General features: G+C 43.6%; 1 long non-coding RNA gene across 1 annotated transcript in view; it reads right to left on the reverse strand.

Annotated features, from left to right (window-relative positions):
* Positions 1 to 9,159: 9,159 nt before the first annotated feature.
* LOC135912506 (uncharacterized) overlaps positions 9,160 to 27,271 on the reverse strand; it is a 33,535-nt gene continuing 15,423 nt past the window's right edge. The window contains exons 2-3 of the long non-coding RNA XR_010567698.1: positions 18,475 to 19,270; positions 9,160 to 9,329 (exon numbers count right to left, since the gene is read on the reverse strand). This is a non-coding gene — a long non-coding RNA (uncharacterized lncRNA). The remainder of the gene's footprint in view (positions 9,330 to 18,474; positions 19,271 to 27,271) is intronic.

Consider the following 27,271-nt stretch of genomic DNA (forward strand, 5'->3'; position numbering starts at 1 on the left):
TACACGGTGACAGAGCAAGAATGCCTCGCTGTAATCTTTGCGGTTCAGCGATTTCGCTCGTACTTGTACGGACGCCCATTCCAAGTCGTCACAGACCACCATTCCCTGTGCTGGCTCGTCAACCTTCGCGACCCTTGTGGTCGCCTTGCGCGCTGGGCTTTGAGGTTGCAGGAATATAACTTCACTGTTTCCTACAAGAGTGGCCGAAAACACGCTGACGCAGACTGCCTTTCCCGTATGCCGCTTGCCACGACGGACTGCGACGCAGACGATTTTGATCATCTCGTCGCTTCTGTGACACCCGCTTTTCCAGATATTGATGCGTTCAAAACGGAACAACGGACAGACACTAAATTGGAGCCACTCTTTACTTCTGCCCATTCAAGTGCAACAAGCAGCTACTGTGTACGTGACGGGCTCCTGTACAAAAGGAACTACTCAAGCACGGGTGCACGCTTCCTTCTAGTGGTGCCGGAGCGTCTCCGGCCAGCAGTCCTTCAGGCTATGCACGATGACCCTACCTCCGGGCACTTAGGCACTGTGCGCACACTTTATCGCATTCAAGAACGCTTTTACTGGCCCCGGATGCGACATTCGGTTGAGTTTTATGTCGCCAGCTGCATACAGTGCCAACGTCGGAAACGCCCAACCACTGCCCCATCTGGTCTCCTTCAACCTGTGCCGCCTTCCAGCTCACCCTTTCGGCAAGTTGGAATTGATCTGTTAGGCCCTTTTCCAAAGTCATCTAAGGGGAACCGCTGGATAATTGTCTGCGCCGACTATTTCACACGCTATTGCGAGACGGCGGCTATACCATCAGCAACTGCCACCGAAGTGTCGCTTTTCTTACTTCACGCTATTGTTCTACGACATGGACCACCTGGTGTTATCATAAGCGACCGGGGACGTCAATTCACGGCGGATATAGTGGAAGAGCTTGTGCGTTTGTGTAACTCGCACCTCAGGCACTCGACGCCGTATCATCCGCAAACGAATGGCCTCACTGAGCGCACTAATCGAACGATCACAAATATGCTTTCCATGTATGTTGCGTCCGATCACAAGAATTGGGATGAAGTTCTACCGTTTATTACTTACGCATACAACACCGCCAAGCACGAGACAACCGGCTACAGCCCCTTCTTCCTTCTATATGCTCGGCCGCCCCAGTATACGCTCGACACTGTCCTCCCTTTTTACCACCACGACAATCCTACGGTCGCCGATACGCTGTGCCTCGCTGAAGAGGCTCGGAGACTTGCGCGTCTTCGGACTTTGGTATCACAAGAAAACTCCAAAGCCCGCTACGACGCACGACATCGGCCTGTTACATATAACCCTGGTGATCTCGTTTGGATTTGGACTCCCACAAGGAAGCGCGGTTTGTGTCAAAAGCTGCTGGCAAACTACGATGGACCGTATGTTGTCATCGACAAAGTCAGCGAAGTGAACTATACTCTCGCGCGCCTCACGAACACTGGTAGACGTTCTGCTAGGACACAAGTCGCGCATGTCGCACGGTTGAAATCATGTACGCCACGACAAGCTAGTTGACTCGCCCAGGGGGCTTTGTCTGCGAGGGGAGGTATGTTACGTCCAAGCGCGTCAAAGGGACGCGGGAATCAAGAAGAGAAGGGAAGAGGAGAACGAGGACTGTGCAGCGGCCATTCCTGTTCTTCGTAGCCTGCTGTTCCTGCTCTCGCACGCCTCAATAAACCCCTTTTCCCCGTGCTTGTAACAATATATATATATATATATATATATATATATATATATATATATATATATATATATATATATATATATATATATATATATATATATATATACACAGCCTGTGTTTCAGTGCAGGGCAACGACATGCCATGCGCTATGTCACTGCAAAAGACTACATTGAGCAATCCGCCTACACAACGAATTTTGCCATAACTGGCTGTGGGAAAAATACAAATGCGTCATTAAGTAAAGTACACTTATATAAGCAATATAAGTACACTTATATTGGGGCACACAATAAATAGCAGAGGCCAGCGTAAAATGTTGAACATTAAGCTACACCATGATTCATGATGATCTGTCTTTAACATGTAAAACTACAGCATTGAACAATTATAAAACCGCGGGATTTGTAAAAGCGCGTGACACGTGCTCACGTACAGAGCACAATGTTGCGGTGGCTTATGCGACTGTATTCACATTCACGTGAGCTCTTCCAGTTCGCTCATGATGATGATGATGAAAAACTTTATTTATCCGTCTTTAAAGGTAAGGGGGCAATGCCACTGTCACTCGCATCAATCTATGTGTCAACTCCGATCCGACCGAAATTATAAGCCTTGTCGAGGCTTGCATCAATGAGGCCGGCACGTTGTCAGAACTCCTCTTCCGTTTTCTGAACATGAGTGCACGTCCGAAGCCACTCGTCGGCCATCACAAGATTGATGCTTTCATACAGCAATTTCACGACGCCGGTGAGGGTGATTGTGGTATTGTTAGTAGTGACGTAACCTTTTACCTGGCCTCATATCAGTTCGGTAGGATGGAACTCACAACGATATAGAGGAAGTCTCACAGCGTCCTGCCCAGTGAACTCGCCTTCAACGCTCACGCGATAGGCGGAAAACACCTTTTTTCTTGCTTCATTAGCTCTAATAGCAGTGCCTTTAATTCGTCGTGGGAAGTGTAATGTTGTTCCCTGTGGGCCAAGGCTGAATGTGACTCTTTTGTGTTCACGACGTTGGAACTTTCTCGAGGCGAACGCTACACTAAGAGGCATTTGTCATTATTACGACACTGCGTGGTTTGATGTTATACAAAAGCTGTTCAGTGAACCACTTTTCAAAACGTGGCCTGTCCATTTCCTTGTGGTAGTTAGCAGTTCCTTTCGCTGCTCGCACAACAGGGCACTCAGAATTTAAGAAGCGATGCTCGCTACCGGCGTGTACTAGGATCAGCCTGCCACCTTTGCCGCTTAGTAAGCAAAGCCCTGTTGTCAAACCTTTCCGAAAAGCACGTTCCCGTGTGGTGATGTCCTCTCATCCTTTCTCCTTTGCGTGGCCGGCATTAACCCCAAGTTTCGTTAATGTAGTACGTCACTCGGCCAGAACAAACAAACAATTAAATTTAATTGACGTATCTAATCAGCTACAAACAGATCATTATTGCCAGATGGAAGCAGTGTAGGAATCGGCACTATGCTAACCAGATCATAGAACGCGCAAGGGCCGCTTGTTCGTGCTACATAACATTCAAGGCACATCGTGTATTGCATCATTCAAACGCTGGCATGGTTGGTGTTGTAAGCTGCATTGCTACCGTCGAAATAAGATGAAGCACAACGTGAGCGAAAAAAAAAATGTGGCATTTTTAACTTCCACTTTTCAGTTTCCGTTTCAGTTTATTATTCGTTCATAAGAATTTGTTATACGAAATGGTATACAGACAGGGGTCCGAAAGTCAGATCTGCACCGGGCCCCTTGGATTAGAAATTGTATAAAAAATAAAGCGGAATACAGAGCACAGAAACAAATAATGAAATAAGCAAAATATAACCCAGAAACTGAATGACGACAAACATAAACGACAAGAGGAAGAGGAAAGATGCACAATCAAATGTAACTACACAGCTTCTAAATAGTAAAATAACATTATAGGAAATTAATCACACAGCAAATAATTCTTGAGTTTGTTTCTAAAAGAGTACAAGGTAGATGACAACTTAATGAAATATGGAAGTCTGTTCTTAAGTTTAAGTGCGCAAATGATGAAGTCATGACACAAAGGCAACAGGAAATTTCCTTGTGCTGCAAATCTTGCATTATTAGGATTGAAAATGAGATCAGAACAAAGTTGTAAGAAACTTGTTTAGTTAGTAATTTCAAAAATAACATCGATAAATAATAGTTCAACAAATCTAAATTGAAGAATGCGGTTTGTATGTAATTGTGGCGACGCGTTAGAGAAAAAATGGCTTCACGTGATAATGCAGATAGCCTGATTTGGAATGTGCTGTATAGAGGAAAGATGACAATGATAAGTGTTACCCCAGCAAGCGATACCATAAATCATATGACTATGAATGAGAACGAAGTATAACGATAATAATGCTTTTTGGGGAAAAAATCTGCGTGATTTGAGTACTGCTCTAAGGCAACATGGTGTTTTTTGTTTGATGTGTGCAATGTGGTTCGTAAACTTAAGGTGGGGATCTAATCTGATGCCAAGGAAAGAAACACAAGTAAAGGCAGGAATGTCATGCCCATTACAGTTATGGTCGGAGAGCAACGTAAATGTCTGTGGGATAATTTAATAACATGAATTGCGTTTTCGTATGGTTAAGAATTAGAAAATTTGCGTTACACCATTCAGTAATTTTTGACAGAGTACTGTTTAGTTTCAAAGTTAGCGAAAGTAATGATTTATCCGTGAGAGCAGCAGTCGTATTGTCTGCGAATAATATAGGTAGGGCATAATTTAGGCAGACAGGTAAATCATTTATATAAATGGAAAATAATAGTGGACCTAAAATCAAGCCCTGAGACATTCCTTGAGCAATAATTTTGCTTTCAGAGAAAGCCCCGCCTTTATACACTATTAATCCACGGTTAAATGGATAACGTTTTAATAAATTAAGAGCTGGACCACAAATTTCAGCAGACTCCGCTCTAGTAAACAAAACTTTGTGGTTTATTGTAACAAAGGCTTTAGCAAAGTCAGAAAGGACCGAGCCGACAAATTATCCGAGATCAAGTTAATGTCGTATATGATCATTTAATGTTAGCAAAGCCAAGTTAGTCGAGCTTCCTGAACGAAAATCAAACTTACAGGGTTTCAGCAAGCTAAATTTGTTAAGGTAGCTGTTAATTCGACGATGTATTAATTTTTCTACAACTTTACTAACTGAAGGTAAAATACATATAGGACGATAGTCCCCGACCTGAGCTCTGTCACCATTTTTATGAGCAGGAACTACTTTAGCTTTTTTTAGACTTCTAAGAAGTATACCGGTTTTGAACATAACGTTGATTAAGTTACTGATATCATCAGAAATAGTCGGAGCAACACGCATTAAACGAAGTGCGGAAATTCCATCGAAACTGGGACTTGTATTATAGAAGTTGTGAATCTCATTAAGGGCTCCTTCAGATGTTACAAGAAACAAAAAGAAAGATTGGTTGCATCGGCTTGTATGATAAACAGAAGGAATATGGGTAGTATTATAAATTTCATAGAAATCGCTGAACTGAACTGAACTGATTACTGAACGCACGAGCAACGCTAGGCGGGTCAGTTATAGATACAATATTGTAAATTACTTTTTCAATGGAACTGCCAGAACCCGGCACATTCAAAAACTCATTAATAAGTTACCATTGTTTTTTTTTTTTGGATGAAACTTATTTTTGATGAATTCATTATCATACTATTGCCGTTTTGATTTTTTTAATAAATTACTCAACATGTTGCGATATTTCTGACAGTGTATTTCTAAATTAAAATAGAAAGGCTGTTTTTTAGTTTACCTGTGCATGCCTTCTTTTTTCGTCATGCTCACAAGTAGCCCATTAGTGATCCAAGGATTATGCGAAAATTTAAATTTCTTTTGCGCTTAACAGTGACAGTGTTAGCATGAGCAGATTTTGTAAAGAACGCTGTAAAGGTCAAGGAGGGCTTTTTTGTTTTACGGAGGGAAGTTGTTTCAACATCTCATATATTACGCGGTCTGAACCTGGGGCGGATGTATTACAACAGTTAATTGCTGCCTGCAGTTCTGCTATGCAGAAGGGTTCGTGATACGCCACACTTTTAACACAATTTCTTGCGAAGTTTTGCTGTTCTATTCGCATTTTGTACTCTAGGAAGGTTTCGTAGTAGTGCAAGGAGCTCGATATGTATTCATAATGTGCACCAAGAAAGTTGGCTTGATCTTCCAGGCTTTCTCCATGGCTATTTACTAAAGGTAAGGAATACCCTTGTTGCCCGTTAACTTTTCTCACTCTATTCCAGACATTTCTTTCATCTGTGCACGAGTTGATACTTGATAATAAACTTTGCCCAACTCTCTCGTCTCTCTTGTCGGCGCGTTTTCCTTGCCTGCAATTTGACATGCTTAAGGTTTTCAAGGTTTTCTGCCGTTGGCAAATATCGAAGCAGCGCCCACACTTTGTTCTGGTTCCTCCGTGCTTGTCTGCATACATCGGTCCACCATGGAACACGCCACTTGGAACCAGTGCCGCTTACATGAGTAATACACTTAGAGGCGGCATCAAGTATAAAAGCTATAAAATATGTGACAGCATCATCTATGGTTATTCTGGATATCTCAGTCCACGTAATGTGAGGAAGAGTTCGGTGCCGTTCCCAATAGGCTGAGTCAACCTTCCACCGGGGGACCTGCGGGATAAGTTGATCATGTTTCGTCGTACTTAGGATTATCGGGTAGTAGTCACTCTCATACGGGTTATTAAGCACACTCCATTTAAAATAGGGTAAAAGCGTCGGCGATAAGGTACTAAGATCTATGGCAGAATATGGCTTGTTTGCCAGGTTAAAATACGTGGGCTCCTTCGTATTCAAGGGACATGCTCCAGAAGAAAAAAGCAGCTGTTGAATAACGCAACCTCGCGATTCAAAGCGTGAATCGCCCGACAAACTACTGTGAGCATTAAAATCACCAAGAACCAGATGGGGCTCCCGGAGCTCATCTAATAATGATTCTATGTCGCGTCTGTGAAGGTGATAATGTGGTGGTAAATACAAGGAGCAGATGGTAATGAATTTACTTAAAAGTACGGCTTGAATGGCCACTGCCTCAAGGGCTTTTTGGAGCTTCAAATGTTACCACGCTACACTTCTCTCAGCAATGATGGCTACACCGCCAGATGATGCGACAGCATCCTCGCGGTGTCTCCGGAAAGTCATGTATTGTCGGTGGAAGTTGGCGTGCTTCGAAGTTAGATGGGTATCTTGCACAAACAGCACTTTAGGTTTACACTTACAGTGAATTTCTTACACGTCATCTAGGTCTCTTAATAGTGCTCTAACATTCCACTGTATGATGTTGTCCACCTTGAAAAAAACATTGTGCTGTGTGTTTCAAGAGGGAGGAGAATGACGTTACCTTACAGAGCCTTTATTTAGGCCCTGTAATTAGTGTTTTGTCTCTTCTGGAGTGGTCAAGAGGACCTCGCCGCTCTTTCAACGTTACCTGCGCCGTTTAGCTTGGGCTCGTTTTCATAGCCTCTTGCGAGGAACGGGACAGCCGCTCCAGAGAGCGATGTGTGCGTCGCGTAGACTTCATCTCAAGCGACGAAGCATTCGTCCCCACCCGGTCGGAGGTGGACAGGAGCCCTGTGGCCTCTGCGGTGCCCTGGCTGCTGCCTGAGCTGTAAGAGGCCATGGGTGTGGACACTTTGAGAGATGGCAGGGCAGCGTTGGCTGCTATCGCCGTAGGGGCGGGTGGCGTTAGCCTCGGCACGCTAGGCGTGGTCCGGGCTGCCGCCAGAAGCCGTTGTGGTGCCGCCCCCCGTTGCACCACTTAAGCGAAAGATGGTTTCAGCCTTTGTAGTACTTCACGGAATGTTACGTTCTCCTTAAATTTTACAGTAATTATTTCCTTTTCTTTCTTCCAGGCTGGACAAACTCTGGAATATGCAGGGCGACTGCCGTCACAGTTCGCACAATGTACCTCATCATTCTTGCAGTCGTTAGCAGAGTGACGGGCTGTGCCACCCTTTGCCCACATAAGCTGCTCTCGGCAGCTCTGGAATGTGTGACCAAACCTCTGACACTTGAAGCAGCGTCGCGGGTTCGGAATGTAGGGTCGAACATGAAGTTTTACATAGCTGGTTTCAAGAGTCTTAGGTAAAGTAGTTGAACTGAAAGTGAGTAATAAATGCTTTGTTGCGATTTAATTGTCATTCCGTCTAATTTGATGCCCTGCTGATTGATTACGGCTTGGTCCTTCCATCCTTCCAGGAGTTCTCCTTAATTTATTACCATTGAGTCTTCATCTGATACTACGCCTGTGACTGTGCTCATAGTTCGGTGTGCGCTGGCAGAAACAGAGATGTTACCAAAGGCTAGGAGGTGTGTGTCTGTTGTACTGTTCCTTGTCCTTTAGTTCGAGGAGAAAATACCCACTTGCCATCTTTGTTACTTTATAACCAGCTCCAATGGTCTCTTTTAGGCACTTGGCCACAAGAAATGGTAAAATTGCTCTAGCTTGTATACAAAATTGTTCACAGTGAAGGACGTGGCGTAGTATTTCGGGAGAGTTCCTTTGTTTTTGGGAATGAATCCCGAGAGTGTGTCGGCGCGTACCCTTTTCGAGGCATTATCGGGTGAAAACACGTCCGAGGATCCCATAGAAAAAAGTGCTTTGTTCGGCAATGGCGTCTGTCACCCACCACGGAGCCCAACAAGGGGTTCTTGGCAGAAAATGTAAACTAGTCTGCACAGGGCTAGCAGTAGGCCGTTACTATAACCCAGTATGGTATGCCCAAGGTTGGACAGCCACACCACGTTAAGCCTTGGCGCCAGAAAAAGTCTAAATGAATGGAAAAGATGAGAAGACAGGAAAGCTCAAAAGGAGAAGAGAAAGACGAAGATGAGGGTAGAGAGAGACAGGAAAAGGCCAGTGCCGGTTTCCTCCAGGTCGGTCAGTCTGGAGGTGCCATCTGTGTGAAGCAGAGGCCAAAGGGGTGCTTGGCTCCGCCGGGTGGCCTTAAAGATCCAAACACCCCGCATCGGCTCAGTCCGAGGATTCTCCTTTCCCGAGACACGGATAAGCCGCGCACGGCTACACGCGGGTGGTTCCAGCCCTCCTGTGCTCGGGTACGTAGTGCCGCAGCACACCAAACGCCTGCTGACGTAGACCACTCCTGCGGGAAGAGTTAAATTAATATTTTCACACAGGACATCTACGTCGGCAGAACTTGCAGCTCCCCGCGCCGCTGTGACGTGTGGAAAGAAACCACAAATATTGATACTGTTTGCCTGTTATCTATTTTTCTCGTGTTTACAAAGGTGAATGAAGATTGGCTGGATAAGTGAGATCTGTTGCTGTGAGTTGTGTGGCATTCAAAACATTTTTCGCTCCTTGAGACTCCACTTAATTTTCAGAATTTGGGACAATTTAGTCGAGTGAAGGGCTGTTGCTGCACGTATTCCCTAGTTCCTTTATTCCCGTTTTGAATAGAGGACAAATATGAAGTAATGTCACTTCATGCCGTTGCAGTGTCCTGGTCCATCTGCGCTTTTTCTTCCATTGCTTAGATTGACAGTCAGAAGGGCAGCCGGTAGATGGCCTAATTATTCCGGCTTGTGCACTGTAATAAAATATAAAGAAATGTAAAATATTTATTAGTAGTCTGCGAAGTAACCCTTTATTTAAAACACATCAAATAATTCCTATACCAAAAAGGTGGGGATACTGAATGAGCACGATCACCCCCGCACCATACGCATATTCTAGTTATTTCATCCCATTCACTACTTGGAATAAAACATTATGCTGAACTTTTTAATATTTTGAACTCTCTGTTCTCATTTTTTTTCTTTCTTTCATGGTATTTATTATAGTTGCATTCAACTAGACGTTCACCAGTTCTGCATAGTCAGAGAATGGAGGGCACAATGAAAGTCACACAGAAGAGGCAGCGTTCATATTTGAGTAGAAACGTTCGTGTCACTTTAGAAGGGTGGCAAGGATAAGCACCTCACCAAAATAGGGTGCCAGTCCGGTTGCACACCGAGTCCATCATAAACCTGCTTTAGGTGTAGTGTCATTTGGATGAAATTTGCCCTTGTAGGTACAACCGTTTCGGCGTTGCGGTCCATCATTCGCGTTTTCCACAAACTGTGCATTCCCATGACAAAAAACATATCGAAAGGTGCACTATTATCAGAGGTTGGCAGCAGGTATCGCACAGTATGAGCGTTAATCTCAAAGTCTTTCTTTAAAGTCCGTTGGAAGACATCCCAAAATAGGATGGCGTTGGTGCAGCTAATAATAATAATAATAATATTTGGGGTTTTACGTGCCAAAACCACTTTCTGATTATGAGGCACGCCGTAGTGGAGGACTCCGGAAATTTTGACCACCTGGGGTTCTTTAACGTGCACCTAAATCTAAGCACACGGGTGTTTTCGCATTTCGCCCCCATCGAAATGCGGCCGCCGTGGCCGGGATTCGATCCCGCGACCTCGTGCTCAGCAGCCCAACACCATAGCCACTGAGCAACCACGGCGGGTGTGCAGCTAATAAAACAATGTTCAATTGTCTCTGGTACATCACAAAGGCGACAGTTAACAGAAGAGACAAAGATACCCTTTTTTTGTAGCCATGCTTTAACCGGTATGGTTTCCCCATGAACTTTATAAAAGAATGTTTTGCAGCAAGGGGATAAATACATTGTGCGAACTCGCTTTAGCGCATCGTGGCCTGGCAATTTAATGTATATTGATAGGTAAAGTGGAGGCGCAAATAGCATGGATAGTAAGTCTTTGTACAACGTTTTGCGCGACACAGAATACAAGTATTCAGTGGAAAACCGAACTGTCAGGAAACGAACCGCCAAGTAAACTTCTTGCATGAACCCCCACAAGCATAAGCGCGAAGAAAAACTTGAAGAAACAACTGAATCAGGTAACGCATTAACAAGTGTGACTTGCATGTATGAATGAATTACAGGATGAGAAGTATCGCGAAAAAAGAAAAAACGAGACACTATCTGCCGCACATAAAGATGAAAAGCGCCTAGTTTTTCTTATGTCGATACATGGATTTGTGATATGTGGGTTTTCGGTTGAAATGCAAAATACATATTCAAATGATGGCCCCTCGACACTAACTGAGGCACCACAAAGAGTCCATAATTGCACGTACTCTCGGTCACAGACATAAATTTCATCTTTTTTTCATAGAAAACGCGGAGTACAGTTGCTAATACGTCATCAAAAAATGAGCTGACCAAAGTGCCGACACTACAGAATGCAAGCTTGACTTACATTTCCTCGAATGATTCGATGAACAAATGTTCATTTTATGTCGATAGTGTAAGTGTAGGCATACATCATATGTATTTTCTGTCTCTTTTTCAGGTATATTATTCACTTGTTTGGTATTTTCTTATGTCATATTTAACGCGCAATTACCTCGACCGCCATAAGGCATCCTCGCCACCCTGCAATGCAGAGACTATCGTTGTATTCTTCTTTTGCTTGGGGCACAATGCAAAAACGGCTTTGTTCCATGCATTGGGTCCACGTTATGGTACCCCAAGTAGTCGAAATTAATCCGGAGTCGCCCTCTATGTCGTGTCTCATAACCAGCACCCCGGTTTCGGCACGCAAAGCCCCAGGATTTAATTTTTGGAGACTCTATCCGGCTCCGGACATTGCATTCTCCCGGGGCTAACATAGGGGGCAGAAATTTGGAGGTTAACAAAGAAACTGGAGAAAAAAATACGGAACGCGCAAAGTGCGATTAAACGAAATTTGTTAGCGATAACGTTATAAGATACAATAATAATAAGTTATTATTATTATTATTATTATTATTATTATTATTATTATTATTAGGCCGGTCTAACTAAGGCTTAGACCGGCCTGCTTGTGTTGTTTTGTATATTGTGTGGCAATAAACATTATTATTATTATTATTATTATTATTATTATTATTATTATTATTATTATTATTATTATTATTATTATCATCATCATCATCGTAGTGCCGCAGCAAGGTGCCCAGTAAGAACGCATGCTTCCTTTGCTTGTGCCCTTTTTAGGGAAAACAGCAGTTCTACCGCTGTGAAACGTAGGAACAACGTATGCATGCGAAGTGTGTCACCTGGCCAAGCGAAAATGAACGCACAAGTCGTCGCCTCCCTTCCAGCGGAGCTTCGTTCCTGCGCCACAAGCTGTTGCGTCGTTCAACTGCCATGCTTGGGAAGTCGTTCGACGGCTCCGAAAGGTCTTCCACTTCATCTACTCCTGCCGCAACGCGAGATAATCTACCTGTGTTTCTATGCACTCTCAAAAAACGAGCCATTTCCCCCCGTGTTTTCCCGATTCTCCCGAGACAAAAAACAAAAACAAAAAAAGAGCCCTGCCTCAGTTGGAGTCCTAAAGATTTCAACATAGCCGGTACCGCAATAGTCGCAACGAACTATGGCTGTTCTTGTTTCTAAATTTGGCACTGAAACAACCTCTTGCGACCTCATGAAGCACTAGAATGCCTAAAATATTTATCCCCTCTTGTGCCGGGGCTTTAGAATAAAATATCAGTCATATTTTTCTTTTAATTTAACCGTTGATGATGAAGCCCTTAAGCCCGGAGCGACCCGTCAATGTGACCAACGGGATGCCTGTTGAAGCCCTTACGCGAGGTGCTACGAGACGACATGCTTCATTCCTCCGAGATGACCCCCAACTATCAAAGTGGTGCGTGATGTAGAACTCCCTTACGAAAACGCGCGTGGACTTCGCACCAAAGCACCTGAATATTTCTGCAACGTCATTCCGTGTTCTTTTGCTACTTTTGTTCTTTCCGACACTTGACTCTGCAGTGAAATTTCCTCTTCAGATTTGTTCCCTCCGCAGTACAACGTTTTTCGCAGTAACCCGGATTTCAGTTAATCTCAACAAAAACTTGGTGGCGTACTGGTTGTTGTTGACAACTCACTCAGATAGGTTCGGCTCAACCGTATTGAAAGTATACAGGAGTCGATCTGGCTAGGAGTGATCCTGTAGCACACCGTGATAAATTCTTGATTGGATATTTCTGTGTACAGCTTAATATTTGCCCTGTTTTGTTTGATGAGGTCATATCTTCTATTGAAAGTCTAATATATTTCTGTAGCAAACACAATGTAATCGTTCTTCATAGTTATAATATAGCTGAAATTGACTGCAACACGCTTGATATTATCATTACAATCGTTACATTGAGAAGAAATCTAACCTGTTCTTGAACTTGCCGTCCTTTTGTTCCCTTCAGCAGCACAGCTTGCTCGCCACTTCATCTCGAAATGTTTTAGGCTTTTGCATTTCGAATGCTCAAGCTGTAGCTTCTCGATCTGACATGTACCTTGTGCGTCCCGATAGGTTTCATCCGTCGATTAAGATAACTGCCTCTCTATCAGCCCTGAGGCAGAGCTCCTACATTGACATAAATGAGTCGTGTCCCTTTGCTTTCAAGCGTGGTGACTATTTTCATTCATATAATTTCTTGTCCACCACCGATTGGCCACTGTTTACAGACAGAAGCTGTATTGATGACCATGTAAATCAGTTCACGGAGCTTGTTTTTTTGAGTAGCATGCACAAATAAATTATCCAGTTCATATCTAAACGCTCTAAATATCCCCACTTGTTCTCGTCTGAAATCCTAATTGTCCTAAAGCATAAAGATCGCGCGCACCGAAATTGTGGAATCCCAGTGCCTAATGAGTGGAGAGAAGGATTACGCTTTTTTTCGGATGTTCGAAGGAAGCACGCGCTATCACCCTCACTAACAATGCTGGTGAAATCGTGTCTGATTCCGACTGTGCAGCCATCTTTAACATTGCATTTTCATCTGTTCTTACCGACGAATCCGAAGCACCATGTTTTACATTACCACTTATTATTACTGCAGCCACGGACGCCATAACTTTCAGCAGTAGTGCAATTTCGTGCATAATAGATAAATAAAAAATTCATCTGCCGCCGGCATAGATGACATCAATCCAAAAATTCTGAGAAACGCTAACCAAGCCTGTTCCAGTATTTTCTGTTTATTGTTTTGACAGTCACTCTCCGAAGGAACCATTCCAGACGACTGGAAAGTGGGGAAGGTCGTTCCCGTGCACAAAACAGGTAATACTGATTCATGTCTTAATTATCGGCCCATTTCATTAACAAGTATTCCCTGCAAAATCATGGAACACGTCATATACTCCCAAATCATACAATTCTTAGATTTCAATAACTTCTTTCATATGTCACAGCATGGTTTTGTAAGGGTTTTTCGTGCGAGACTCAACTAGCCATTTTTCTTCATGGCATTCACGCCAACCTTGTTATTAATCTACAAACTGACGCCATCTTCTTAGACTTCGCTAAGGCGTTCGATAAAGTACCTCATCAACGCTTGCTTCTTAAACTTTCCCAGTTAAACCTACATCCAAACATCATCGCGTGGATTAACGAATTCCTCACGCATCGTTCTCAGTCTGTCTTCATCAGTAACCTATCCTCCAACCCGCTCCCAGTCACCTCTGGCGTCCCGCAGAGTTCCGTCCTCGCTCCCTTGTTATTCCTCATTTACATTAACGACTTAGCCCAGCGCGTATCTTGCCATATCCGCTTGTTCGCTGATGATTGCGCTATTTATCGTTTGGTAACTAGACCTTCTGACCAAGAATCCCCACAGGCAAACCTAAACCTCCTGCTAAACTGGTGTTCGCAGTGGATGATGACACTCAACCCTAACAAATGTAAGTACATGTCTTTTCACCGCCGTCGCAACCCTTTTGTTATTGAATATTCCGTTTCTATCTCCCCTGTTGACCTCGTCCAGTCTTACGAATACTAAGGTATCACCATTTCTGATGACATATCTTGGCTACTGCACGTAAATAACCTAATATAATCAGCTAATAAAACATTAGGTTTCTTAAAACGTCACCTGAGGGAAGCCCCTCAACACGTCAGACTACAAGCATACATCCCGCTTATCAGAACTAAACTGGAATACGCATCGCCCATCTGGAACCCTCATCAAGCATATTTAACAAATGCCATCGAAGCTGTAGAAAACCGAGCTACCAGATTTATTCACTCTTCATACTCATACGAAGTTAGCATATCATGTCTAAAATTACAATCAGGTTTGTGTCATCTTTCTGCTCGCCGTCGCATTGCCAGTATTGTTTTGTATCACAAGTTTTTTTATTCGCCCCTAAGACAAGAACCATACATCTGCGCATCCCCACCACGCAGATCCCATCGCATCGGTCACCCTCTTTAAGTTTTGCGTCCACGAGCCCGTACTACTACCTTCATGAACTCATTTTTTTCACGAACAGCAACTGACTGGAACGGCCTTCCCCACCATGTCGCTGCCATAATCTGCCCATCCACATTTTCTACTTCTGTGAACACCTGCATCTTGTAAACCCCACCCCTTATGTAACACCCCGAAAGGGGTCTTTAAGGAAAAATAAAGTGATGTGATGTGATGAGTGGAGAGAAGGATTACGCTTTTTTTCGGATTCTCTGTAAAGGCCTTTATAACCGGGATTAAGACTCATATATTGCATTCTCAAAAAGAGCGCCTCCGACCAGCCGACGGAATTGTGGAAGTACATCTGTAAGCGCTCTGATATAAGGAGAGAACGTTTTCTCCTCCAAGAATCTAGAGGAGAAGAAGTCAAAACTGTCGCGTATCATTTTGTCGGCCATTTCCCGTCATTATATAAAGCTGCAGGTATCAACGCTCACGTGAGTCAGCAGCAGACTACGGTTCCTACATCTAGTGCTGTGTCGCCTGATGAAAAGCTCGTCCACGAATGCCTTAAGCACTTGAAGCTTTTCCTGTCCTGCTGCTTCGATGGCATCCCCTCCGCAATTCTCACACCTTACGGCAGTACATTTGCTCCAGTATTGACATCGATATTGAGCAACTCTTTCGCTACTTCCACGTTCCCTCAGATTTGGAAACTGCTCGCGTTCCTCCTTTAATTAAGTTTGCTTGCAAAGCCGATGTCTCAAGTTATCGCCCGGATTCAAATCTCGGTGCCTCATCTAAGGTTTTTGAGCTTGCTCTAACAACACATTGTCTTTTACTGTGAACATGAGACCAGTTAAAAGCGAACACCAATCTCGAAAGCTTATAAAAGAGAAATACGCTTCAGCTCCCGCGGGGGAGCCTTGTTCACAATGAAGTTCGAGGCGGAAAAGTCTTGTTATGCGAGCTTTATTCTGTGACGTAGGCAACGTGGGTAAACGTAGGGAAAGTTGCCGTCATTGCGGTAAACTGTGCGTTCGGTGGTCTAGACTGTCAGAGATTCAGGAAAAAGCCGACCACTCTAGTATTTTTAAAATTTCCCACCTTTCTATTTCGTGGCGACACGTTTCTGCGTGTTCAGCGACAGCACTCGAAAATGCGTACATGTGCTGCTTCAGTCTTTGCTGGAAATTACCTGTCTAACCTACGTGTCTTCAACCTCAGTCTGAGCATGGAAGGTGGTAGATAACACCTGGGAATTTTAGTTCAGGTACCTTGACTTTAATGTTTGCTAGGGAGTGCCTTAATTTTTTTGTTGGCACATGCGCTGCTTGTGCACTGTGGGGGAGTTGAATACGCGCCAAGTGATCTGTAATCCCAGCAACATAAGACACAGGAGCACGACTTTCGGAACCTGCTGAGCCGGTCCGTGCAGGAATGCCATCTCACGTTCACGGAATGCACAAACGAATCAGGAGAGCCGCTTTCACAGAGATCCCGATGCACGAGCTGTATGTCGGCAGCGAAGTCTTCCGGTTTCTTGCAGACCCTGTTCGCATGGTTCAAAAGCGATGAGACTACAGCCTTGCGGGATGCAGAGTTCAGATAATTAAAATGTAAACAGCGACCTGTGTGGGTACTGTTTCTGTACTCGTTGACGGTGACGTCGACAAAAAGAAGTTCTCCCCCTTACCGATTCTCGCTGTCATCGTTCCTTCCGAGTTTTGCTTTTTCGGCTATTCTTCATGGATTTTTAAACTGCCTTCCTCACTCCTTCTCCTTTTTGTAATTACATTGCGCTGTCTTGCAACTACTGTGTACTTTTGGACAATTGTTCTTTTTCTTGAGTGCTTCTTTAATATACTTCTCCACTGTAGCTTTCTCTTTTGTTTTTGTATTTATCTGTAAGCGTGCGCCAGCACTCCGACCTTAGGGCTCTTACTGAGCACCATAAATAAACATGATAATTAATTGATTGATTGAATGGTAATATTATTAACCCTTTGAGGGTCGAATTATTTTGAAGAAAACTTTCCCGGAGGGTCAAATTATTTTATTGCAGATATTGAATGTACAAGATGTATAAAGTCGGGAATAAATAGTAAAAAATATTAGGGAACAGTATTTTGGTGTCGGCATCACTCAGAACTGCAATATGTTCAATAGTATTTTAGAGTGTGGTACTCCTTGAAACACGAGTCTCCGCGCAGCCGCAGAGAGCGAGAATACTTCATGAGTGGTGGTGATAAACGAGCTAAGAGCCGTGCCAATCAAGATAGAAATCAACTTCCGCCGCCCCTGCGATAGCGTGCCGACAGAGATAAAAATCACGTTTCGCGCGCCTCCGTTGCGGCGGAACCGAAACCGCGTTGCCGCTGAAAGCGAGAATACCCCGCGAGCGGCAGTTATAAACAAGCTAAGAGCAGTGCCAATCAAGATAGAAATCAACTTCCACAGCATTTGCAAGAGAGTGCCGACAAAGAGAAAAATGACGTTTCGCGCGCCTCCGTTGCGATCACGTGGCAAAACCGAAACCGCAAAAGGGGTGTGGCCGCAGTCTGCGCGACGCGCTGAAGCTTGAAGTCAGTTCTGTTTATCTCCCCAAGAAGGTAGCACAAATTTCAAACGCTTCTTGTAAGACCTAAGAGGTGGCAGCACCTCCCAGTAAGCATGCATCGTCATTATGGCGCGAAATTTCAAACGGAGGGTCGAAACCGTACCCGTACGGCGAAGACCTTGCGGGACAGAAAACCGCCGCCGTACATGTACGGAAAAAACCCTCAAAGGGTTAATACTTTGACGGCTTCCCCTTCACGACGGCGCAGCGGCAGAGAGTCACTTAGCCTGCTTGAGCTATCAGGCTTTCCCACATGTGATGCACTTTACCATTACTACGGATCCCTTCTTACCATTATTACGAATGGTAACTCTATTTGGGCTCTTTGCTAGGAAGCGCTAGAAACACCGCCCATTGATCAGAAACTGCTCCTCCCCCTTCAACCGCACCGGCCCTTCTTCGTAGATCAGTTAGAGACATTTATTGAGCACCTATGAAGGAATGGAGAAAGGCTATGAGCACAGCTGCGCGTCTTCCTTATGCAGTCCAGAAGGAAGAGCGGAAATAAATCTAATACAGTATATAAGGTTTCAGTGGAGTCTGGTTGGCGTTCTCTTACTTTAACTTGATATATCTACATGAAATTTGCCTGAGAGAGCATGCTCTGGCAGAACACCTAGAAAAACGATCCGGAGCAGGGTTACTTATATTCGGGCAAACTACCTCACTAAAGTAATTTCTACAGGATTTGTCGCAACAATAACATTGAAGTTGCCAATGCTAACACAATTTGTTTGTACAAAACTACACATTAGAGTGATTGTATCGCACTCACAGTGGGAACATTATAAAATAATGACACACTATAAGGGTTTAGTAGGCTTGAAACAGAAGAAAATTAGTATGCATAAATAAAAAGTCTCACCGTTTTGTTAGGACAATACCGGATGAAGCGCACCAATGTCTATTTGAACAGACTAGGAATACGGAGGATGTCATGGCCATAAGGATGTCCACTTGGCGAAGAGGTGGGCCCGTTTGGAATCGGGAGGTTGTCATTCCCATAAGGATGTCCATTTGGCGAAGAGGAGGGCCCATTTGGAGTCGGGAGGTTGTCATTGCCATAAGGATGTCCATTTGGCGAAGAGGAGGGCCCATTTGGAATCGGGAGGTTGTCATTGCCATAAGGATGTCCATTTGGCGAAGAGGAGGGCCCATTTGGAATCGGGAGGTTGTCATTGCCATAAGGATGTCCATTTGGCGAAGAGGAGGGCCCATTTGGAATCGGGAGGTTGTCATTGCCATAAGGATGTCCATTTGGCGAAGAGGAGGGCCCATTTGGAATCGGGAGGTTGTCATTGCCATAAGGATGTCCATTTGGCGAAGAGGAGGGCCCATTTGGAATCGGGAGGTTGTCATTGCCATAAGGATGTCCATTTGGCGAAGAGGAGGGCCCATTTGGAATCGGGAGGTTGTCATTGCCATAAGGATGTCCATTTGGCGAAGAGGAGGGCCCATTTGGAATCGGGAGGTTGTCATTGCCATAAGGATGTCCATTTGGCGAAGAGGAGGGCCCATTTGGAGTCGGGAGGTTGTCATTGCCATAAGGATGTCCATTTGGCGAAGAGGAGGGCCCATTTGGAATCGGGAGGTTGTCATTTCCATAAGGATGTCCAGGATATGAAGAGGGGGCCGCTTCTGATTCTACCACAGGCTGAGTTCTGGAACCATGTGATTGCATGACCATGATATAAAAAACAACGCGTACATACACATCACAGTTCATTGCTTTGTACCAAATATAATTAGGGCCCTACATTTGCTCACCGCATTGTTTATCGACCTTTGTTGCTCTCAGTGTAAAAATTATACGGAAATTTCTTCTAGTGCCAGACCAGTGCCGGTAGAAAGTCCGGTAGGTATGATTCTTTTAGACCGCCACGTGTATAGACCATCGATAATGAATATCTGACTAGAGCAAAAGTATAGCGCAAAGCCCCCCGTCCCCCCCCGTATCATGCGTATGCTTAATCAATATGAGAATTAAGTTTGTTGCCCATGAAGCATGGGTACAATGTAACTGTAATACCTACTAAAAGTTAACCAAGCATAAGCCAAAGATACATTCATAAGGTCGCATGTCTCTAGACCACGCCCATTCACAGGTGGCGCTTCATTTGAGGACAACGTTCGAAGCGGACATACACATCACAGTTTACTGCTTTGTACCACATGTGATTAGAGCCCCAATTTTGTTCATGGCACTGTTTAAGGACCTTTCTCGTTCTGAATGTGAGAACTACAAAGCAATTTCATCTAGTGCCAGACCAGTGCTGGTACAAGGTGCGGTAGTTATGATTATTTTATACCGCCAAGTATATAGACAACTGATAATGAATATCTGATTAGACTAAAGATATAGCGCAAATCATTTCGCCCCCTCCCCCAAGTCAGTGCTTATGCTTAATCAAAATGAGGATGTAGCTTATGGAACAACAGACATACAGTTTACTTACAATATTGCTCAGAAACTTGCCAAGAATAAGCGAAAGATATATTCATAAGGTCTCATATCTCTAGATCCCGCCTATTCACAGGTGGCGTTTTATCTCAGGGAAACGTTCGAAGCGGACATACACATCATAGTTTACTGCTTTGTACCACATATAACGAGGGCCCCACACTTGTTCGTCTCATTGTTTCACGCACTTCCTAGTTGTCAATAGGAAAATATACGGCAATTTCATCTAGTGCAGGAGCAGTGTTGGTACAAAGTGCGGTAGTTATGATTCTTTTATACCGCCACGTGTACAGACCACCGATAAGGAATATCTGATTAGACCAAAAATATAGCGAAGATTATTCCTCCCCCCCCACCACCGTCAGCGCCTATGATTAATAAAATGCGAATTACCTTAATCGCCCAACAAACACGGATACAGTTTACCTATAATACCTACTACAAACTTAGGAAGTATAAGCTGACGATATACTTATGAGGTCGCATATCTTTAGACAGCGCGCATTCACAGCTGGCGCGTAATCTCAGGCCAACGCTCGAAGCGGACATACACATCACAGTTTACTGCTTTTACCCACATATATTTAGGGCCCCAAATTCGTTCGTCGCATTGTTTCACAACCTTTCTTGTTCTCAAGTTGAAAATTATAGGTCAGTTTCATCTAGTGCCACACTAGTGCTAGTGCAAGGTGCGGTAGTTATAATTTTTTTATACCGCCACGTGTATAGACCACTGATAATATCTGATTACACCATAAATATAGCGCAAATCAATTCCCGCCTGCCCATCTCATTGCCAATGCTTAATCGAAATTAGAACAGAGCCTATTGCGGAACACACATGAATACAGTTTACCTATAATATCGACAAGAAACTTAACAGGAATAAGGTAAATACATAGTGACAACGTTACACTATCTCTTGACTGCACCAATTCACATTTGGCACCTCATCTCGTGCAAACGTTCGCAACGTATTGTCAGTTCTTCGTCTAATTAAGGCTTAAATAAGGAAAACTCCAGCCATACTTCATTTTGTATCGCCTTCGTTTTGGAGCCTGACCGGTCTATATTTTGCGGCTAACATAACGTGAGGCGTAGCAAGGCTTCAGTAAGTTTTTTGGCGCTTTGACAGGCGTGCTACACTTTTCGTAGAGCGTGAGAGTAAACGGGGGGAAGTGTTGTCAACGTATGGTTGATGTTACCTGGAGTCTTTTGGGTGTGAGGGGATTCCAAATGGAGCATGGAGTGTGAGGGTCATTTTTGTGTTCTCGAATTCTTTCCGGCAAGTTTTTAGTCTCCCAAATATACAATGTGAAGCATTCGGCATAGAAAACCTTGTGCACAATTTCCTGCGCATTTTCGAGAGAAACGCGGTCTTTTGCACGAGTCTACGGTATAGAGAGGCTTGCAAGTTACGTGAACCGCTGCACTTCTCAGGACACCGGCTAATGCCTCGTTAACGCCTCGAACGTGTGGCATCGACACGCACCGCCCTCATCATGTATATTAGAATATCAGCGATACCTGTTTGCTCTGTAGTCCACACCACTTTCCTCCGGTCTCTTAACGTTACGCTTAACATTTTTTTTTCTTTCCATCGCTATTTTCGCTGTCCTCAACTTATTGCTATTTTTGGTAACCACCATGCTTTTGCTCCATGTCTTAGTACCGGTAGACTGCAATAAATGTACCATTTTCTTCTCAATGACAGTGGTAAACTCCCCGTATGAATTTGGAATGACCGGGTGTATGCACTCCAAACCATTTTTATTCTCCTGTAAGTTTACTTTTCACAGTTAACGTCACCGGTGAGTAACTGACCTAGATAGACGGCCTCCTGCACAGACTACCGAGGCTGACTGGCGATCATGAATTCTTCTTTCCTTCCCAGGATATTGTACGTTACCTCTGTATTCTGTATATTATTCAACCGCACACTTACGCTTTCTAGGTTAATATACTCTATCATTTATTTTATTCCATCCCCAGTGTTGCTGAACGAAACCGTCTCCTCTGCGAACCTAAGGTTGATGAGCTATTCCCTGTTGATCTTCACTCCTAAGCCATCCCAGGCTCATAGCTTGAATAGTTTTACTAAGCGTGTAGTGAATAGCATTGGAGAGACTGTGGCTCCTTACCATACCCCTTTTTTCATAGGTAAGTTTCCACTTTTTATGTGGAGAACCAAACTAGCTCTGGCATCTTGGTAGATATTTCGCAAGATATTTACGTATGCCTCATGTACTCCTTGATTACGCAATGCCTTCATGACTGCTAGTATTGCTACTGAATTAAATGGATTTTTTCATAATCTAAGAAATCCATATAGAGAGGTTGAATGTACTCCAGAATTAGCTCAATTAGCCCATTGATCAGATGGATGTGATCCAGTGTAGAATATGCCTTCCGGAAGCTAGCTTGTTTTCTTCGTTATTCAAGTCAAGTGTTGCCCTAATTTTATTGAAAATCAGTTTAGTGAATACTTTATGGAACACTGAAAGCAAGATAGTGTGCCTGTAGTTCTTTCATTCCTTAAGATCTCCCCATTTTTTTATAAGTATATTGTTGGCATACTTCCAGCCCTCTAGTACACTAGACGTCACGAGGCGTTGTATATGTAGTGGGCCAAACGTTTCAGCATAAAATTCTACTATTTTTACAGCATATCGAAATTCTTGATTACAATACCCTAGTTATCCCTCACTGCATCCATCTTGTACTTTCAGAAGGCAGGTGTTTGTCTCACTGATTTTATGTTATGGCCTTTAATTAGTGCTTCCTGATTCTTTCACATGACAAAATTTTGAATGTAGCTTATTTCCTTGTTTTACAGGTTTGGTAGTTCAGCGATTCTCATGTGATCACTTGAGGTAGACAGCTTCATGCTTTGTCTTTTCTTTATTAGGTTATTCAATAAATTGGGAGAACTTACCTACCGGTCGCCATGGTGTGTCACCTCCCGCTTCAATTGCTGCTTTTGAAATCAGCCTAGTTACGGTTTTATTCATTACATCTATGTTAACTCCACCTCCCTATTCTAGAGCTTCATGTGTAGTTGCCAGCACAAGCCTGAATTTGTTTGCTTTTTCCCTTACCGCGTCTATGTTGTCCTGTTTCTTGTTCACTAATATTATCCTTTGTCTCTTTAAGTTGAGAGAAATCCAAGACCGCAGTGTCGTGTAGTCGTTGCTCTTTGCCTTAACTAATACTTCTACATCTGCACTATGTTAGGATCAGGAAAGTTTTGAAATATATGTCATTTCTTGTTTGTCGGATAAGGTTTCTCGAGGTCCATTTCGCATTAGTGCGCTTTCTAGAAGGTATTCATTATTCTAAATCTTCCTTACTGCGTCTTTCTTACTAAGTCCTTACTGCGGATTCTACTAACATCTCTCCTCTTTAATGTTTTCAGAATCAATGCTACAGTTGCCAACTGCTTGTTGCCCAGCCTGAATTCTTCCTGCTATGTCATTGAACTCACCATGACTACAGTAGACTGAGTTAGCGCCTTTTTCATTGCTAATTAGACATCGTCATAAAACTGTTCTATTTAGTCATTATCATGAATAAAGGTTGGAGCGAAGGCTTGTGCTGCCTTGAATCTGCGTCTCGACACTATATAGGTAACTCGTTTTCTTATCCTATACCTATCTGCAATTTTACGACGACTGCTACCCTTTGATTAATCCTGTAAAAATCAGCAATGCGGCCCGATATGTCTTTATCAAATAAGCAAAAACCTACCGCGTATTCTCTCTTTACTGGAAGACCTCTGTAGCAGAAGACGTGGCTGTTAGTAAGCACTGTGTAATCCTCACAAATTCTTCTAACCTCACCATGGCCCATAATATCCCAGGAAATGCTCGTTATTTTTCCAAACAGCCCTACTATTCACCTCACTCGATAGGGTTCGCGAGTTAAACTTTGCCACGTTCACTTTACAGTATTCGGTTAGTGCCGCATTTCAATAGGCGCTTTGCACGCCTGCGCTTTAGCGAGCTGCGCCATGCATACGCGGGGTATGTGCCACTCTTAAACGAACCGCTCACCGACTTGGCTCACTGAGTATGTGCGGTTGACTGCGCGGCAAGAAGGAAACAATTCTCGGCGTTTTCAGGCGCTCGCACACGACACTTCTCGTCTCTCATGCCATGTGCGGTCTCTTCGGCCGTGCCGAAAAGTCCATGCGTGGCCCAAATCAGACACGCGCATTGCACAGCACTTCCAGAAAGAAGCAGGAGGGAGGTGCGCGGTTGCCGCATGATGCGTTTCTCGGTGTTTGCACGCACCGGTGCGACACACGTTTCGGAGGCCACGTGCAGTCTTCGCGGTGGCGGCGCTAGAGGGCATTTTATATAGCTTTATAAAGTTTTATCGCCCGCAATTTTTTTTACTTGCCTCGACTTTCTCAATTGAAATGTTATTGTGGCTTACAGTTTAGTGCAGCATTGCTGGCGTGGACGTGCAGGGCTTTTCATTCATGTGTTTATATCCGCAAATTCTGACACAAGGAAGACAAGCGCATTAGAAGTACCAGCGTCGGCTGCCTCATTCGTAGTTCCTCACTTCAACATAGTTTTGTACTTCAATTGTAAACGCTATGCACATATACAATATATTTAAATATATACAAAGGACAAATGTATTATGTTTTTGAAAGGGAAGGAGGTACCCAATTAACAACTATTTCTAAAAGGATGGATAGCATATGCCTACATGACTAGAAGATGAATATGTTGCTGTATTTTCACCTCGACTAAAATTGCTTTGCGTGCTATTTTGACCCTGAGGAAACCTGTAGACCACAGTGACCACTTCGGCAGTCTTGTACCAACGGCGTGGGAATTTCACGCGAACGATATGTGTCTCTGTATTGCTTATCTTTAGAGTAAGCAAGGCTAATCACTCAAGAAAATGAAACATTTCTAAATAATTTACATTTATAAGGGACACAAACATCGTCACTTCCGTGCATAGGTCATAAATGCATACAAGGTGTCACAATTGTCGCAAGATTTAAAGGAAGAGCAATGTGTTACTTGAACAATACCTAGTGCAAATTGTTTTCAGTACAGCGGTAGAGCTTTCAGTAAATTTTTCTTAATGGAACCTAATTAGGCGATTGTGAATAATTATTTAACATGAGACATACTATCCTAATTATCAAAGGGTGAATCAGACATTTGTAGGCAGAGCCAAGGAAGATCTCACCGAAGTATCTTCAGCGACTACCTTATTCCGTACTAATTTTTCCTACTGATAAATAAACTTCACGAAATATGAAACATACCAACTGACTTCACTTCCACCCGTATCATAAAGCAACGCCCTTGAACAGGCTCTCTCTTAGCTAACCAGACCGATATAAAGGAAATAAAGAAAATAAACATTGCAATCGAGCTAGTGCCCTACCTGCCGCGCCCCACCCAAAATAACACGTCGCTTTTGCTCTTATTTGGAAACAAGCTATGATAACTGTTCTCTTAGTGTAGGTATCGTGCACGAAGGCTTCCGGTTTTCTTTTTTTTGCTACAGACCAATCACCACAAAACCGAATTGACAACGTCAGACCAAAAGCTTAACGTTACGTTTTGTTTGGTCCCAGTTGCAATGTCTTTTTCTAATGAGTAGAAGGTAAAATGATCGTTGCCTTGGGAGCTGCAAATGGCAATAAGAGGAATAGCGCATATATATATATATATATATATATATATATATATATATATATATATATATATATATATATATATATATATATATATATATATATATATGTCAGTTATGGATGTGTAGCGGAACACCAAACGCATCCACTGTCATCAGAAATTATGAGAACCTCAGACAAACCGGCAGCTATAAAAAACACAGGCGGAAGACTCCATCTTTGCGTCCTAGCCTACGCACGGATGTTCTAGAATTTACGGCCTGAAACCGTTATGCTGCTGTGCGGGACGTGGCCGCCTAAGTACGAAATCCAAGTTATCAGTTCGGAGGATTCTCATGCACTCGGCCTTTCACCTCCACCACCTCAACCAGCGTCAATGCTTCGAACATAGGGACGTGTAGAATCGACTAAGTTTTCTCGAATTGGGCCCTCACAAAAGCGGGTGAGTCACAGGATGTATTAAGCACCATCGTGTGCACAGATGAAGCCAATTTTGGCAGAAACACCCGGGTAAATTTGCAAAATGAATCCTATTGGAGTGACTGCAGTCCACAATTGGTAGAGCGCAACAGGCGACAGTGGCCACTCAATGTGTGGTGTGGAATTTACACCTGTGCTGTAATCGGTCCCATCTTCATTGATCACACACTGACTGGACAACGTTACATGGATGAAATCCTTTAAGGAATGGTGGATAAGTTTCTCAGCGATGTCCCACTGCCACGTTTTGCACTTTTGTGTTATAAGCAATATGGGGCACCCGCACACAGCAACAGCCGATTGCGAAACTGGTTGGATGCGACTTTTCATCCGCGATAGATCGGAAGGCACGGGCGTGTAAGTTGGCTGGCTAGGTCACCTGACCTATCTCCACTCGATCTCTTTAATTGAGGTTATGTGGAAGGTCGTGCTTACATCATCGAGACGGACGCCAGATTGGCTCAAAGCAAGGATAATGGATGTCTGCCGCAGAATCCCACCATCGATCATCAGGAAAACAAATGAAGGTCTGTTAACACGGACTCAGTAATGAGTAGCTGCCGAAGGCGACCTTCTCGAACACGTCCTCTAGGCAGCACCTTATGTTTAACGGCGCTTACGAATTGATAAGAATGGCACACGGAAATCTGATTTCTTTCTTTCTTATTTTCTTTTTTTCACGATTGCCATTTCGGTTTATTTAGAAGCAGTATATTTTATTTCTTTAACGCATCGGTTTTGCCTTTGCTCTACACACGTGGATGGCTTACCCATCTGTTTATTTCGCTTTTATTTTTTGCCACGAACCTGTTTTTGCAGCGCGTATACACTCTAATAAAAATAATACCGTCACTTTAATTGCCTTTGGTCCAAGGCAAGTTTCTGACGCGAAATATTGCTGCGCGCGCACTCTTTCCATAAGGTGCGTGCAGAGCCGGTATTTTCAAACATTCTACGGCTTTTCCATTGGTTTTCGCGTTTCGTGTGTAGTCAAAGCGGTGGTTCGGCCAATTTGTCAATGGACTTTTGTTAGTCGGCCTTGAGACACGCATA

The sequence above is a fragment of the Dermacentor albipictus genome, chromosome 2 (genome assembly GCF_038994185.2).
Source record: "Dermacentor albipictus isolate Rhodes 1998 colony chromosome 2, USDA_Dalb.pri_finalv2, whole genome shotgun sequence".
NCBI lineage: Eukaryota > Metazoa > Arthropoda > Arachnida > Ixodida > Ixodidae > Dermacentor > Dermacentor albipictus.